This window comes from Orbicella franksi, chromosome 15 (genome assembly GCF_964199315.1).
Source record: "Orbicella franksi chromosome 15, jaOrbFran1.1, whole genome shotgun sequence".
In the NCBI taxonomy this organism is placed as follows: domain Eukaryota; kingdom Metazoa; phylum Cnidaria; class Anthozoa; order Scleractinia; family Merulinidae; genus Orbicella; species Orbicella franksi.
The window spans coordinates 14812171-14824306 of record NC_138159.1 but is presented as its reverse complement, the minus strand read 5'-3'; the positions used below and the strand labels follow the sequence as shown (position 1 = coordinate 14824306).

Below are 12136 nucleotides of genomic sequence, written 5' to 3'. Positions count from 1 at the left end.
CTCTGTCATGGCTTAAAATCTCAATGCGGTGATCCACATACTGACACCCCAGCAAGTTTATGTTGCTCTTCGTTCTACATAGGGGGAAAAAATGCGATATTTCATCTCCTTCACTACTTATGGTCTTTTTCGACAGTTGAGAATGCTGACCAAATTTTCAAGCAGATATGCCGTCTTCGTCCTTCTTCATTGCGTGTGAGAACTGTATCTCACCGAAGAAAGAATCCTGGCATCATCCAGCACACCATGAATCATTTAAAAATTCATACATACCAACAAGCATTTGAATAATAACCTCTGAAATGTTAAACGGTGACGTCAATGTAATGTACCATATTCGAAACGTCTTGATCAAATTCTCCACCAACCAGACAAGGGAGGGCAAGACGAATTCCACGGAGAGCACAGATTTCAAAGTTGTCAAAATTTTCACACGAGAAGAGCTTGGGGTTGTTTTTAGTTTGGTTCCAACAAGCCTATGCGTCCACTAACTTCTTTCTAAGTACCCTAATAAACTTCCAGACGAACTAAGAAATTTATCCAAAAAAATATATCTACATAAAAACAGTGTAGTTGTGATTAAATAATTACACAGTAATAACATAAAAAAGACTAAAGACCCTTGCAAAATAATAAAATGGGGGAGAAACATACAAATACACTAATTATACACAAATACACTAATTATATCGTATTCAGAGTTGATGATGTTTGAAACAAAATGATGATAAATGAAAACATGGTAATACTTTTGGTGAGAGCAATTTTGCTTCATGATTCAAAATTTTATAGAAGCTTGGCTTGTTCGTATACGATGTCACCACATAATTAATGTTATGGCAGCAGTCCCTGGTGAGAGCTACTGTACTTAATTCTTTTTCTGACCAAAATTCTACATCACTTCATGTCTAGGACATTCTAGGTGAAAACACCACTTCACTGGGGTTGAGAGTATTGTGACATTTAATAAACAGATTGCCCCAGATGGATACAGTTATTATTGTTTTGTCCGATTCCTCTACATTTCAAAGTCGGACAAATTTATTTTCTACACACTATCATTTCCAAATAATGCTATCCACTTTGACTTGAATGTGTTTTGCAATCAAAACCATTTTCCCTAAAAACTTGGATATGTTGCGCATGAACCACTTCACGCACGCATACATGACCTATATTTTGTTTGTTTGTTTGTTTGCTTGAGAAACCACAAGCAAAAATCTCATTCGCTGAACATATCTTTTTTTATGACATTATTTAATTGTCTTCTTTCATTGAGGTCTTTTGTGTATGCAAACCATTTACATGATCTGTGGCTATAAATAGTACAAGGAGGACTCATTTCTTTGCCTTTTCACCACATTCATTGATGTGATATTTAGTGCAAGAATCGTAAAAGAAACGTAGTAAGCATCTTACGCTTATCGTTGGTATTCAACTCGTTATATTCTTCTTTGTATTTTTAATTTGTTTAAAAGGGATATGAGTGCAAAAATATATATACAATTCAAACAGTATATTTCAAAAGACAAAACGATGGCAAAAGCCCACTCGAGGCTCTGATCACGACACTGGATCGGAACCACATGCCTGATTTTTGAGTATTCTATTTTAACATCACATTTTAGTTCTGATGAAGCAAAAAAAAAAACATACTTTTACAAGTCAACGCTTTTACAATTAAAACCAGGTATTTCTACACAAGCGTTATTCAAAGTCCTTAAAATAAAAGCAAGCATATGTAAGGAACATCATTGCATGCTCATGCTAAATATCTCTCAGAGCATCTACACCCATATACATATAAAATATTTAAATCAGATTTTCAAGTCGTCTTCCATGGAGCCAGTACTATGTGATGGAAAACTTTACAAAACCTGGATTCTACATAAAATTTAAATCTTTACACAGGTATCATTTGCCTGTTCACAACCATGGTAAAAATGTCCACCATTGCAATCTTTGTCAAATATACGAAAAAAAAAAATCTTTTCTGCAAATCCCTGATCCAGAATCCAAAAGTAAGCTACCTTAGAAATGTCATCAAAATAAATCCTATTAATTTCCTTGAAGAAAAAAATCTAATCTTAGTCTCTTTGTTTTCCTCTTGCAATTACAATATTTTTCCTTGGCCATGATCTGCAGCATAAATGGCGTAAAATGGCTTGTCATGGCTCAAAACCTCAGCGTGGAGGTCAACATGTTGTCAGACAAGATGACATGTTTCTCGGCTCTATAAAGGAGCAAATGGTGCTAGTGAACATGGCCTGGGCACAAAGGTACACAGGACTGATTAGTTTAATTACTTTCCATGCTACGTCATGGTGACAATTCTTCCCTAGGCAACAGTTTTTGAATGTAACATCCATGGTATTTCTTTTTACTCTTATGATCATGTTTTCCTCTAGTCGGGTGTTTTCCTACACGTTCGTACAGCTGAATCTCTGCTCATATCCTCTCACACGTGCACGCTACAAAACCCGGCTTCTTCAGCAAAATTATACCTGTTTACAACTAAGGTTTATTGAAATATATTCTTACTATTTAGTAGGTACTTAAAAGTACTTTTTACATAATTCTACAATTAATAATAATAATGATGATGATGATGATAATAATAATAATAGTACTAATAATGATAAAAAAATAAATAACCTGCCTTGAGCCTGCGATACAATCAAAAATCAGTACCTAGTGAACTGCAACTTCAAGTAAACACTGAAAATCTGAGCCCATATTGCGGTTACATGATACTGGTCAGCGAATACCTTTTTTGACATGTGTCAATTGACCTTAACATGAATGTCCGATATCAAAAGTGTACGCGTGTAAACCAAGTTTGCATGACTTGGCCGACCTATTAGCTGGAGTCTGGCCACAATAGAGACCTTTTACGCAAAACATGTCGGCAACGGCAATGAGAACGTCACCAAGCAAAAGGTTTAATGAGCTAAACAATGGTTATGCACGTGCATTATAATTCTTGGTACATTTCTTTACTGTCCTCTGCAAAACAACAACGTGAACTGGCCAAATTCTGCGTTGTCTGGAGAACGTGAACCACAACGGCTAATTTTTTGTATTTCTATTTAGAACTGAACACATTCGTAGCTTATTCAGTAGGCGCAAGTTTTAATACTTACAAACACACTGGATAGATCTAAATAAATGAAAAAGTAAAATACAAACACACCAAAGTAAAATACAACCACATTTACTTGGCGTCGTCCGCGTCGTCGCCCTCGTATACGCGTCAAGTCCCTACTGTTGCACAACGTCGTCGTCCTAGGGCGAACGCGCCCGCGATCCATGCCGCTAGTCATGATGACCATGAAAAAAGAATTGCATACTTTTCTATTTCTATGCTTCTGTTCCAATAGGCAAGGTGCCCCGGACGTTTGAACCTTTCTGCTGCCGAAGAAAGAGGATCCACGCACGTTAACCCGTCTTCATCTTTCACTCGCCGTAGAGTGTTTGAGACTTTATAAATAGTAACATTTCTACGCCTTTTTTTCCGATTTTCGCTTTTTTTACGCGTGTTTCACGCGTGTTCTAAAAAGAGTTTTACATCAACTTTGCAAAGCATCCCCGTGACTCCTCGTGAATACATTCCTTGAGCCTTTTTTTCACGCTGATCCACCCGCGTTAATGTGTGACAAACACCTTTTTTTTTATTTCTCGCGAGGGCCTTTAAGAAGTTATTAAAAAAAAAAAAAACGAAATTTTAATCAGTAGTAATTGGCATTTTTACCAGTAATCTCTCTTTCCCTGGAATCACTTTAGCTGGTGGCTTGTAGATGAGTCTTCTCCAGACACTTAAAATCAAGCAGATGGTCATTTTTTAGAGGACGTCAATCAGTCAAATCGTAAAGGGGACATGGCAAGCTACCAGCTATCGAGATCATTAAGATAAAATACTAGTTTTATCGACGGAAGAGTTCTTTTTATTGCGTTTTGCTGGGTCTGTAATCAGGTGAACTAATTCCACTCACATCATCATTATGAAATCTATGTAGATTTTATCTGCAAATAAAATTTATATCAAGGCATGTGCGTTACCAAAATAAGGCCAAATCTTAACGCGAGTTCCGCTTGAATTCTGGGTTACTCGACGATAATGCGAAATTAACAAAAAAAAAAAAAAAAAAAAAAAAAAAACACCTGTGTTGGGTCAATCTGGCCACGAATGTGGCAGGTTTAATAAAATCAAATGTAACAGCATCATAACACAGCAAAACATGTAAAAATTATTAAGTTACTGATTACAAATGGGGCGACAAAAATCCGCCAATTACTAATCATTACTAAAACTATTACATTAAGCATAAAACTAAATTAAATTACACAGGAATAACAGCCCGTTGGTAGGTGAAGGGGAAGGACGCGGGTAAGATTTGTTTTCGTGACTTGTCCAAATCGATGGCGAGGGAGAGAAGAAGAATAGAACTATTGACTGACTTGATATGCCATCTTAACACCGCCCCCAAACCCCATTGGTTAGATTCGTCGTACTTGTCACAACCTGACACAACGGGTTATCATGTGAACAATCATGTGAGCAACATGCCTAAGCATAAACCACATTATGTCTGGCCACAATGTCTGGTTACATCACCAAAAAAATTGAAATCGTATTTAAATTATAAAAAAGTTTCCTGCATTCAGAACGCAGTAAAATTTTATAAGTAGAATTTTCCGCTCTATTCAACCGAGAAGCATAAGCTACAAAAAAATCTCAATGTTAAAGTTATATTGATTTTGCGTTAAACTGTTATTGCACTCTGAGTACAGAAAACTATGATATGCTTTAATTCTTATTTTGCTTAATCTCCGCTGAAAAACGAGTCAAGTTGAGGCATACTTCTGAAAGAAACGTGTCGATGTTTATTTTTTCTTCAGTAGGATTTTCAGTCGATTTAAAAAGGAAAATTAAAAAGAAAACGTTACATAACGTCTCCACAATTTCATTTCATGAGACACACATTAACATAACATTTTTTTTTTCTTTTCAGGCATCTTCTTTCCAATTGCTTAAATTGGAAAATTTACTGCGATGATCATTCTTCACTTTTAGTAAAAATAAAGACCGATACGATCCCTCTGTGTGGTCGAGTCCAAAACCACATGGTATGGATAGACCGCCTAGAGGGTTCGAAGAATGTTCTAATACGTGGCACCTCCTTTTGGAATACCCCAGCCAGCATAGCGAGTTAAGTTTAAATATCAACTATGGAACAGAATAAAATTTTTATTGTCTGGACAATAACTTCTTTCTGAAATGAACGTTTGATAGTTGTTTTCCAAACCAGGCGTTATCCCATGTATAGCACTAGTATAGAGGTACCACCGTTGAATTTTGAAATTAAAGTAACGACCAAAGATACTTTCGAAATTAACCACCTTTAATTTGGGGCTACGGTTTTCAATTTTAATTTGACGACAAGTTCCTGTTAGTACGTTCCTGTTACTTGACGAAGATTCCTGTTTTGTTTTAACACGGCGCGCGAAACTGATGAAACACGAATTGACATTTCACCTTCTCCTAATGTAGATAAGCATAATTATCATAATCAATTTATCGTACGTTTCCTACTTGACTATTTATCAGTGGAAAAAATAAATCTACTATTGGGCATTGACATAATACTTTTTTCGGGGTGGTAGGGCTTTCAGTGAGGTCGCTACTTTCGGAATCTATTAGCGGCCACAATTTTTTTTGACGTTACTTTCGCGGGTTCGTTGCTTTCGGAATTTTATGGTATGGTTAATGGTAGGCATGCTTGGTGTTTCGTCGTGATTGAAGAAAACAGCACAAACATGTGTAATCATGTTTTCTCTGTACTTTTTTTCTTCTTGTTAAAACAGTGATTCACAATCGAGCAACGTTAAGCTATAACTACCCATAATTAAGAACTATATTTTTTTTAGGAAGAGGTAAAAGAAAATGCCAAACTTTGCCCAAGCTACTCAGTCTGCGTATGGTGTACGCTGCGTGATTGAGAATTTTGCTTGCCAGCTTCATTAGGTGTGTTTGCAAAAATACAAAACTAAAAACTGATTAGTATTTCTGAAGTGCCGTTTCGTAGTTGTTTTCCAAACAAGACATTATCCGATTTCAAGCCCGTGCAATAGAGATATGAAAGCAATAAAAGTTATTATATCGAAGAGTCGCCATAACGCTGGCATCAAAAAACGGAAAGGGTCAAAGATATACCCATGGTTACCCCCTCCCCCGGATTAGGGAGGACACTGATAGTTTCACATTTATGGCAATTTACATTACTTGTTTAATACTTTATTAGTTTTTTTTTCCTTGGGACAAGTACTTTCACCATTTCGATTTTATATTTTTGCAGCTGGATCGGAAACTGGATCGATAATCACCCATCGATCAAGCAGTAAAATACCACTCAGCGTAGACAAAGAGAAATAGGGCACATGATGTTAAAAGGCTGCCTAACAACGGCTTTAGTCCAAGAGGACAATAGCTCTAAGAGAGTTAGTCTGGACCCTAACGGGCCCCGCGAGCGTTAAAGGATCACAGAGTGCCAGGATAGTGCTAGGTTATGTCGGGAGAAGATATAAGAACAGGCCAGTTAAATAACTTAAAGAAAACAACAGTGAAAACGAAAGGGAGAGATTACTATTTTGGAAATTAAAAAAAAAGGAGGAAATGTCATATCATCGGCAAAAAATGGTTTATTTTCTCTGCTGGTATTTAACAATTATTCCACGAGACCGCACTGGATATACTTTTGGGATGGTGGATGGCCAATGAGGCGCGCAGGACCGAGTTGGCTATAATCATCTCATTTCCAGGGTGCGTGAATGGAATAATTGTTTTATTAAAGTGCCACTAACCCTAAAATGGTCTTTCGCTAATATAAATTTCCTTTTTCTCCTGATCACCACTGCGAAAAAATTATCATTGCAGCTATTTTCGTTCATTTTGTAAGAATTCTCAAAGTTTGTAAAATTGCCCTTTTCCATGTTCACGACCGAGGAGTAGCGGAGAATGGGACTAGTTTGCTTCTGACGTCATTTCGGGAATAACAACATTTTGTTTCTGAGAAGAAGATATAACAGCATGCGATAGTGTGTGTCAAAATCGTTGGAGGCTGTAGCAATACAGGATGCGTAGGATAAAATATTCCACTTCGTTTAATACCTCTATCTCGATGAAACTCGACCTGAAACGAGAAAAAGACTAAAGAAGTGGGCTGATCTGTGCGAGGCTAAAGCCGGGGAGCCATCGAGGATTTCTTCGATCACGGGTTCCCCGCTACTGTAAAAACCGATAGATTTTCATGGCCTGTATAGTCTTCTCTATCGCTAGTGGAGAGCTTGACGTTGTCAAGGTAATGCATAAGACTCGAAATTGGGATTAGCTGGAAGCCATCTGACTATTCCGAGCGCAAACGATCCTCCGAGTCCCATACGAAACTATAGGTGAGGAAATTACACGGTAAATTAAACGCATCTCGTTTTTTGTACTCGAAATAGAGGCTTTCCTACACGAATAGTAAACAAAACCTACGTCCTACAACGAGGCGATTAAGATTGTTCAGGCTTGGAACTGGTGAAATAGCTATATATTTGTGGATTTTGATAAAAACACACGAACGGCGGAGGTCGTAATCCGGCCGTGTTTCGCAGTGGCCATTCCGAATAGAGAATTGTTTTGTTTTTTCAGCTTCATCTTTGAGGAACGAAATATATCTAAATTACAAACTTAGAATGGATCAAGCGTTTATAAATATATGACGCAAGTGGAAAAAAAGCCCTATAGCTACCAACGGAGATTGTGCTGAAAGAAGAGTGCGCCTGACAGTGAAACGAAACGAAAACTAATCAGTCGAGAACTCCCAGGTTATTAGCGTACGTAAAATGAACATTTCATTCAAAATAACGGTGAAGTGGAAATCTATTCATTTAAGTGATACAATACTGAACCTCTTTTCAAGATCTTGTCGAAGGATTTTCCATGGTTTACTAGTACGAAATAAGCAAATTTGTGTAGCTTGTGTTAGTACAGAGCAGTCACCCCAAGACGCAGACCATGGAGATTGCAGACTGCAGACCGTGGAGACCATGCAGACCGTGCAGACTGTGCAGACTGAGTACTTTTTTTCTAACTCTTCACTCACTTTTTTCGCTTCTAATGACAAAATAGTGTTCAATATATGTCCTAATGTTTACACGAGTCTTTCAGCCAATACCATCATGGCTATACTGACCAATCACGTTCAACGGACCAGACCTATAACATCATCGACTGACAAACACTATTCACTTGACTCTGAAGATGACTTCCGCTCAGGTCGTCGAAACGTCAGTCACCAACAACAGTTCTTTTCAGAACTATACTCACCCGGACGATCACACTATACGAACTGATGTCCTAATGTTTGTTATTTATTCACAGGCAGCACAAACTCAACATGTAGTGACTGTTGATTCACGCGTTTAATAGACTGTCCATGGGAAATTCCCTTTACTGGTCCTAAACTCACTGCCCGCCAGAAAAGCGGGTCCATTTTGCTAACAAAAGGCTTTGTTTTACAGCCCAAAATCAACCTAATATGGCCATTTTTGAACAATGGCGGCGGCAGCTTGAAAATGCTCAAGGGGCTTTCAAAATTTCTCGAGCGGGAAATTTGAACGATCGTAAAAAGCGAAGTAACTACAAATTCCCCCGAGAGGAGGTATTACGGGTACAATTTGTTGTGTGTAAATTGTTACGCTGGGGTGGCTGGTAGGGGTCACCATTGCGGCTATCGAAGACTCAGCGTTCCGGCGTCAACAAAACACAAAACGGCTCCTTTAGGAGCCACCAAATAAAACAAAAATCAATGATCAACATATCTTCTTCCCCTTGATCCCCTCTTTACCGTGGCATACCATCAAGAAATAGTCTTTGGTTCGGGCCCAACTTTTCGCATTAAGCGTTACAGATAGTCCTTTAGTTATTGGTAGCTAGGGATTTTGCCGAAGTTAACCGGTAAAGCTCGTGGGTTTTCACTGTGACGCAATACAAAAATAAACCAAAATCATTTATTTGATTTGTGTTTAGAAATCTTACTGACAACCCCACTGGAAGAAATATTGGTTGGTCAATTTCGTTGAGGGCACTCTCTATAATTACGCACGCGCTGATGCTTTCAGACTAACAGTGGTAACCACACTGATGGAAAACCACTTGTCGGTCTAAATAAATAGATTTTGCAATATTTAATCTTTACAAGCTTAAGATCGGCCAGAGGCCTCCTAGGAGGGTTCCATGGTTTGCATCAAATACGCGGCAGCGTTAAATGGGTTTGGCGTCCCGGTGCAAGTCTTCCCATGCAACCGATCTTAGGGCATTCCGCTCTCAAGCTTTGCGAAACTGGTGAGTTGCGCCACCACGTAGGTCGGTGAGAAGGAATGTTCCACTGCGGTTTTTTTAGCACTTTATTTAAACAAAGGTTTTACATTCAGTAGCCAGGGTAGTATTCTAAAAGAGCCCTGCGATAAGTAGATTTTAAATACTAGAATAGTCGGACGTGATGAAAATGCCATTTAGCATTCTGTTGTTGTTGCTGTTGTTTTTGTTGTTTGTATATATTTGAACATTCTGAAACGAACAAACGAAACGCACGTCCGAAAATTTTACTTTCCGCGTAACGAGAAATAAGCTCCGTCACTTAATTTGGCTGATTAAACTAAAACCGCGTGCCGTTAAGTATCAGAGTCCTGGCTTCCCTTGATACGCCGCACATGACGTACCCAGGCCACGGTTTTTCCTGACACGCTGCAACGTACGTATCAGGAACATGGCACTCTCCGACACGTCACGTTTCTTGACACATCACGTTCTGATCTCGGACTCGCCGAGTGTCGAGGAATTTCACGGCCACGTAAATTCCACGAAATTACTCATTTCACGCAGTGAAAACTACCGAGCAAAAAACAACTCTTAGCACTGTTCACGCTTTTTCTGTAGTGAGGCAAACAGCAAGGCATAGGAGCTTGAAAAATAGGAGGCACAAAAAAACTGGATGCGTGTTTACAGAAGTGTGCGAAGTAAGCTTAATGTTGAACTTGTTGTGAACGATCATGTTCGCTTTCCACAGGCAACGAAAAAAATCCGAAGAAAATCTACGATCATTTGGTAATAGTTTGCTTGCACTAATGATAACTGAGTTGCGTAAACTTTTGCTCTTTCGGAGGCCGCTGTTTTTTTTCACTTTTTAATTAGGTAAAAACAAAACCGTTGATCGACTATTAGAAATCGCACTTGTTTCTTTTCTTTTGACTTACGCCGCCTGCTTTGGAGGCGACAAACAAAGAAACGAAGCGTCGTGCACAGTGATCGCTTTTTCTCTTGCCTGATATCATCACAACGATAAAATAAGTCAAAAAATTTATGAAGGCCAAATTTATTAACACGTAGAAATATATTACATCAATCACTCCTCCTCAACTTCCGTTCTTGTCCCGGCCGTTTAAGTTTAAGATTAAGTTTGAGTTTAAGTTTAATAATACTTTGTCATGCTAGTACAAGTAAATAATTCATTTTATCTTTTGCCAAGTTAAAGCGATATAAAAGCGAACATTGCCAATCAAGCTTGTAAGCTAATGCTTATTCCAAACGTCGTGCTACTGCAGTGACGAACTCAAATGAATTTGGCCCAGTAGTGGTATGACAACTTAAGAACGGCAGTGGTTTCAAACGTCGAATTTAATTCAGTCACCGAAGACGGGACGAAATTTGCCTTGCTTAAGACCATTTTAAATGATAGAAAGCAACGGCAGCTGGTAACAGGCTACGAATTCAGTTCGGCCCTGCAAGAGCACGTCGTTTGAAGCCAAGTCGCGACACGGCAAGGCCTGCTGTGCTAAGTAATTCAGCTGGCCGAAATGAATGGTTTCAAACGTCACACACACACTATTATTTTCAATTTATATTTTGCAAAAAAGGGCATGCCCGCAACTAGCAAAGGCTAATCTAGGCGGGCCATGCCTTAATAGCCGATTACAAAAATATACGTTGTGCAACTGTCGTGCTTAAGTCAAATTAAGTTCTTGAATTTAGTTCGGCACGGCAGTGGTACGATGTTTGAAATAGGCATAAAGCTCTTACTTAATTCAGGGATGAGAGTCTGGCCGATACTCATACAGCCGGTCAAGTGTCCCTTTGGGCTCCCCCGGTGGAAATTGATCTTGTGATAACAAAAATTACACTCCTCACTCCTCTAAGGTAGTTAATTTGTCATGCCGACAATTTTTCCGATGATCACAAGTTTTCTCGTTAAGCTTCGGAAAAGAACTCGGTGCTTCTAATAACAAAAGGGCTGTTGTTTAGGTTTAACAAAAGGACTATTGTTTATGTTAAATCACCAAAACGGACCCACTACAATAGACCATTTCTTGATACTAAAATCAAGCACAAAAATAAACTTCCATACATTCTGGGCGCAAATTGCGTCAGTTTTTGACGGGTTTGTGGTTTTATTTATTTTGTTCCATTTTTTATTGTTGTAAGTAAACCGTAAGTAAACTTCGACGAGATAAATACTCGCATGAAATTTTTTCCTCGAGGTTTTCTTATGCGTCACGCACGATGGACTAAGCGAAAGAGGGACCACTCGCAGTTTAAATCGCCATAAAAACAAAACTGCCATAAGGACAGATAAATTAACCATCGCATCAACTGATCACGCCGACCCCACTGCGCTGAAAATTTCAAATGTTATTCGGTTTTCTGTAATCTTTCCATGCGCTAGGCTTTTTTGGCGTGATCGCAGTCACACTCCAACAGCCACTTGGAATTACATTTTGTATACCAAGAGTAGAAAATGCACATGTTACGTGTGACATTATCATACAAGTGACGTTTATTTCTACATTTTAAAATACGGCTTTACTTAAGCATATTTTGGACTAAAGAATATTTCCCTTGCAAAATTTATAACACATCAACAGTCACATACCACCGAATTTGCGTGGCCTGTGGATAAACAGAACCAAAATATATGCGAGTCAAAAGTGAATGCAAAAACAAGAATAAGAAAAAAAAGTACTCAGTCTGTACAGTCTGTGTGGTCTGCACGGTCTGCGGTCTGCAGTCTGCGTGGTCTGCGTTTTGGGGTGACCG

The 12136-nt window shown here is 38.6% G+C and overlaps 1 long non-coding RNA gene across 2 annotated transcripts in view; it reads left to right on the top strand.

Annotated features, from left to right (window-relative positions):
- Positions 1-12136, top strand: part of LOC145470193 (uncharacterized) — a 370979-nt gene that overhangs the window by 201287 nt on the left and 157556 nt on the right. The gene's annotated exons all lie outside the window — the stretch shown is intronic.